The sequence below is a fragment of the Dendrobates tinctorius genome, unplaced genomic scaffold (genome assembly GCF_039654945.1).
Source record: "Dendrobates tinctorius isolate UK_male_01 unplaced genomic scaffold, ASM3965494v1 ptg000060l, whole genome shotgun sequence".
Taxonomy (NCBI): domain Eukaryota; kingdom Metazoa; phylum Chordata; class Amphibia; order Anura; family Dendrobatidae; genus Dendrobates; species Dendrobates tinctorius.
Window position 1 is genome coordinate 62,012,805 of NW_027361728.1, and position 6,000 is coordinate 62,018,804.

The 6,000-nt window shown below is 46.3% G+C and overlaps 1 long non-coding RNA gene across 1 annotated transcript in view; it reads left to right on the forward strand.

Moving 5' to 3' along the window:
- Positions 1 to 1,935, forward strand: part of LOC141092778 (uncharacterized) — a 50,124-nt gene extending 48,189 nt beyond the window's left edge. Inside the window, exon 3 of the long non-coding RNA XR_012232911.1 lies at positions 1,535 to 1,935. This is a non-coding gene — a long non-coding RNA (uncharacterized lncRNA). The remainder of the gene's footprint in view (positions 1 to 1,534) is intronic.
- The last annotated feature ends 4,065 nt before the right edge of the window (positions 1,936 to 6,000 follow it).

Here is a 6,000-nt window from a genome sequence, read left to right on the forward strand (position 1 = left end):
CCGTGGAGACCAGGCTCCAGTTCATGCACGCTCTCCTGAGATGAGCTCGTCCTCTCCGCTCTATCTCAGCGCTCCTTCCACACGTCTGCCCACTTCACCCTCCGCAGACAAACTAACTAACCACCCCTTCCTCTTGGCCCTCAGAGAGCACTCCTACCGGTTCAGAGTTCCCCCTGCTGGCCTGGAGTTGAACTGTGTTGCATGCATAGATTGACTGCGAGAGAGACCCATCATTGCCTCCAAGCCTGGCATTACCTTCCCCTGGAGGAAGGCAAAGCCACTGTGGCGGCCATACTCCTGGGGGCGCCACAAATTCATGATGCTGTGTTTTGTGTATCCTTCATTTAATAGTACTCAAGACCAGGTGACTATACATACACACAACTTGTATGGTCTTTATTATCTCTACACTTTTAGTTCAGTGTGATGCGACGGTGGAGATAATACAACTAATATTTGTGTCACCTGTCATGATGTTACAATTATTCATTTTGGAATGCAGGAGCATCCATCACTATTTATGACACCTAAAACCACTGAATATCCATATTAGTTGTATTAGCATCACTGTGGCCAATTTAGAACTCAAGACTGCATAATAAAGTTGATACAACTTCTACAATACCCAGGCCTGGTGTCATGCTGAAGTGAGGACGGCAAAACTAACGCATCCACACTTCAGACGCTTATCACACATTGTCAGGAGAATACACATAAGAGGTTATCTGCAGCAGCGCTACAGTCTGAGTTATATATATGCAGACTGAAGCGACACTGCTGGTTACAACTCATGTGTATTCACCTGCCCAGGTGTGATCGTTATGATACAAGGCCGGGGTATTGTACACATGGCGGGTATTTTCCACATCATCTACTCAGTTTATCCACACACACTGAATAGAGGATGAGGTTAATTACAAGGTCTATCTATAATAAACTTGGATTGTATCAAAAAAGTTAAATGATGTTAAAACACACCATAGTGAAGTTGCTGTTTTTGATACAAACCAAAGTAACAATAGATAGGCCTTGCACTCAACACCATCCTCTATTCAGTCTGTGTTTTATTACCTGACTGAAGAGACTGATGTGGAAAATACAAGCCATATAGATTTCTGGTTTTGACTACACATATCTCCAAGATTGACATGCGTAAACGTGTCATTAATGGAGCTATGTGTTGAAAAAAAAGAAAAATGTACGGCGCAGTGTGTGTACGGCGCAGTGTGTGTTGGCGTCGAAAGACACATTAAACCAAACTTTTTTTGAACAATAAAAATTGCACATTTATTTTTTTTAACTAAAAAAAAGGTTATTTTTCTTTTGAAGGACGTTTGGGGGAAGAATGGGATACTTTGGGGGTGTGAAGAGACGAGGGACGGCTGGAAATTGAGGAAGGGGTTCTAGGTGAAGGGGCTACTAAAGTACTGGGGGAAGGGAGACCAGGAATGATACTGGAGGCTGGTTGAGAAACGTTGGAAGGAGAGGAGGGCCTGACTAACAAAGTCTTTTGTTTCTTCTTCTTTTGGGGCAGGAGTCACCTGCCTGTACCGACTGCCACCTTGTGACCGCCTTACAGTTGTTGACTGCCTCGAGATGTTGGACCGTGTCTGTGAAGAATAAAATACGGAATGTGGGTCTCCCCTGGGCTGCTCGGTGGAGGCGCTGGCGGTGCTCCTTGCAGGAGAACTTGTGGTGTCGGTGCTAATTGAAGGTGAAGTGTGCTCGGTGCTTCTGGTGGGAGAATAGGTGGTGGTGCTCCTATCAGGCGAAGCGGTGGCGGTGCTCTTGTGATGAGGAGTGGTGGCGGTGCTCCGTGTAGGCGAAGCGGTGGCGGTGCTCCTCTGAAGAGGAGTGGTGGTGGTGCTCCGAGTAGGTGTAGCGGTGGCGGTGCTCCTCTGAAGAGGGGTGGTGGCGGTGCTACAATGAGGAGAAGAGGTGGCGGTGCTCCTCTGATGATGAGTGGTGGAGGTGCTCCTGGAATGATGAGGAGTTGTGGCTGTGCTCCCATGCTGATGATGCGAAGTGGCGGTGCTCCGATCCGGAGATTATGTAGTCTCTGTGGTCCGAACAAGAGAAGAGGTGGTGGTTGCCCAAGCAGATTTTGCGCTGGAGGTGCACCAAGATGTGGAAATGGTGTCAGTACGGGTGCTCCAGACAGGAGCAGCGCTTGACATGGTGGTGGCGGGGGTGGAGTGTCCAGCAGCACTCGGCATTGGTGTGGTGTAGTGGTGTCCGGCTTGGCTAGGAATGCAGATGGCCGGGCAGCAGTATGCAGCAGAAGTCGGTACTGTGGTGAAGCGAATCAGTGATGGCACAGGTGGGAATGACACCACTGACTGCTGCACGTACTGATTCTGCTGCATAGCCTGCAAGAAAGCAGTGCTGCAGGTGTGTAACACATTCAGCTGGTGGCTTAGGACTAAGGTGATCCGCCATGCCCCATTCAATTTTACTAAAGAAATGGTGCGCTGGTCTATTGAGGTCGGCCTCCAGCTGTTCAAGGCGCTGGTCGGAAGAGTGGATGAGGTGTTCCATATGGTTAAAACCACGTTCCATTAGTGAAAAACCACTTTCCACTCTTTTGGCCAGCGTCTTGAGGCTGGCATGAAAGGCTTCGCTCAAGTGCATGAACTCGGGCATGACATTCCTGTCCGAGGCCCTCTGCCGCTGGCAGGTAGTGCCCACATAACCAGTGGCAGAGACCTGGGACAGGGGAACACCTGATTGACCAGCTTCCTGATCATCAGCTGTCTGTGTTGCTGACCTGCAACTTGCTTCCTGGCTGTCGGATGGCTGGGACGGGTCCGAGGTCGATCGATGAAGAACCGCTCCAGGGACAGGTAGCAGGGTGCTGCTCCAGGTGCTTTTGAAACAAAAGTTAAAAATTAGTATCATGCATTTACAAGAAGGATCATCTGTGGAAGATAAAATCACTGATTATGCTCAATGAAAACCCCCCAAAAAATAAGGAAATTATACTTACGCTCTGGTGGCAAGGACCAGTCGCAGGAATTCCAAAGCACGATGATATCGGTACTTGGTTCTGCTCCTTGCCGATGAGCCACTGCGAACCTGTCCATCAGCACGAACATCAGTGTTGAAGCGGTCCTTCATCGAGCGCCAAAGTGTGCGGACTTTGTTCACTGTTGAAAAAATAATAACATAAACATTATACAATGCACAGCTGGCAACATCTTGTATAATCACGCACACCTAATTTCCCTTGTCAAACAGTCAATGCGGCATAAAAAAAAATCAATACACAATGCCTTGACTGTTGAACCTGAGGACACTTGTGTGTTTACTGCAAGAATATATCTCGCGCGCTCAAAAAGCGCTGACATGCGCACTTCACAGCGCACGTCAGCGACACCATAGCTATAATACAATTTTTGTGCATTTTGTGCACTGACGCGCACGTACGATTTTGTAACGACGTTGGGCGGAACAAAAAATGCAACATGTAGCGTCCGGCGCGTCTGGTCGCACACATGGAAAATGCACAGCGCACGCAAATGCTGAGGCCTGCGTGCAATCGCTGGACACTGCGCCTGCCATTTTAAAGATAGGGGACAATTGCGCTGCGCGATAAAACGCAAGTGTGAAATCAGCCTTAGCCAGCACAAAGTTAGATTCTTTCAGGTTTTTAGACAAGTCCAATTTGTTAGTCACATCCGGTCTTTCACTGTCCAAGGGCACAGCAGTTACATTTATGTTACTTGCCATTTCCTGGGCATCTGCTCCTGTCAGGTCCCTTTTGCCTGACACTTGCAGAGCATCGCCGTTTTTTCCCTCTGCATGTTCAATCGCAATAACTTCACTTGCTGCTCCCAACACATCATTCTCTATGGCCACAGTAAGGTAATATACCAGTAGGTGTAGCAATAATCTTCACATGAGTGGTAATACGCTATAAGTGTAGCAGTACCATAGCAACATTTTTGTCATACCCTCACAGTAACTGTAAAGACAGGTGTACCATCATTTCCTTCATTTCCTTAAACATACCAGACTTATCCTGCAAGGCCTACATGCAGACTATACAGGCTGCATCATTCTCAGTAATATGCAACTATGTATTTTCTCAGAACCATCTTCGGGCTCTCCTGTGCACTTTTACCTGTCTCTTGACAACATGTGACGATAGATTTCTCACTAAACCTGAACATGCTTATTCATTAAAGAATACAGAAACAACTTAGAGAAACATCAATTTGTAGAAAATTTGCACAAGATTCTTGCCCAAGCATGCTGAAGTGGTGACAATAAGGGATATATTATGGAGAATGAGAGGTACGGTAATTAGGGGTGTTCTGAAAGCAGTGTCATATTACTGACAGGCAGCAGTACTCGATATTCAGGAAGTGTCATGTCTTACCCTCTTTACACACCTTCAATAAGTGAAATCCTATGCAGATACAATGATCTACCAAAACATTAATACCACTGATATGACGTGAATAACATTGGTTAACATAACAATGGCATTTGTCAGCAGCTGGGATATTTATTAGGCAAGTCCATAGTCAGTTCTTGATGTTGATTTGCGAGAGCAGGAAAAATGAGCAAGAATAAAAATCTTGATTTTTCCAAGAGCTATATTGTGATAGTGAGATGACTGCGTCTACAAAAAGGCATGCCTCGTTGGGTGTCCCCAGTATGCAGTGGATGACAGCTTCTGAATCAAGAGAGATGACAAAGCAACACCAGGATGATTGGCACCAAAGACTCATTGATGCGCATAAGGAGCAAAGTGACTGGCCCAGTCTAGCTACTTGAGCGCAAATTGCTGAAAAATTGAATGCTGACAATAGAAAGGTGTCAGAACACACAACAGATTGAAGATTGCTATGCATGGAGCTGTGTACTCGAGTGACGGTCAGAGTTCCCATACAGACCAGTCAGTGTTCACATGTGTCTGGGAAAAAGATGATGTTCAGGATGTACTATTGGAAGAAGGCAACAAATTGTTATGGGGAATGTGCTGCTAGAAAATGTGCAATGTGCTGCTCGAGTCCTGGCTTTCATGTAGTTGGATTTGGCTCCTGTCAAAGTAACGTTGATCCAGTACACGCCTTCATGGCAATGGTATTCTCTAATGCCCTAAGTTGTGGTGGGTAAATCTGAACGATAAAGTTTGGGGTTTGTACCGGACATGTAGTGTTGGTGCACGGACTCCGAACATGGACTTCTTACGGAAGTCCGTGTTAGGCTATGTGCCCACGTTAGCATTTTTAAACGCTCAGGAAACTGATCCCCTTCCCAGAAAATGTGCGTCTTTTTTCCGCGCGTTTCTTGCATGTTTTTTGCAGAAAAGACGAGCGTTTTTGATGCTTTTTTTACGCACGTTTTCTGGGAATATTGGGGAAGGCTAAAAACGCTCAGCAATGCGGAAATTAATGAGCATGCTGCGTTTTTAGCCGCTAAGCGATTCCTGAGCGTTTAAAAACGCATGCATTGGCACAAAAAGCCAAAAACGCATGCAAATTAATTTGAATCATCTTTTAAGTGTTTCTACAGCATTTGAGCCGGCACACTGCGGAAATGCTTAAAAAAACGCAACGTGGGCACACAGCCTTAATATTCGGGTTCAGCAGCCCAAACAAAGCTTGTTGAAAGGCTGTGGTGCAGGAAATCAACAAACTTTTCCGGTGTGGGCACTTTCAACCCCATCATAGCCATGCCAAGTATTAGCATGGCTGTGATTGGCTGTGACAGCATGTTAAAAAAAGAAATAATAATAAAAAAGACATGGTGTCCCCCCTAATTTTTGATAACAAGAGCAGGTAAGCAGGCTGCAGCCCTCAGCTATCTGCTTTACATTGGCTGGTTATCAAAAATAGAGAGACCCCCACCAGTTTTTAAATTTATAACTGTCACGAATCCTGCTGCTGACACCGGTATGTCACGGACGGAAGGATGTGACGCACTGCCGACACACGGCTATCACAGGCACAGGGGGGCTTATCTTAGTTATCCCACCGCTGGTACCATGTG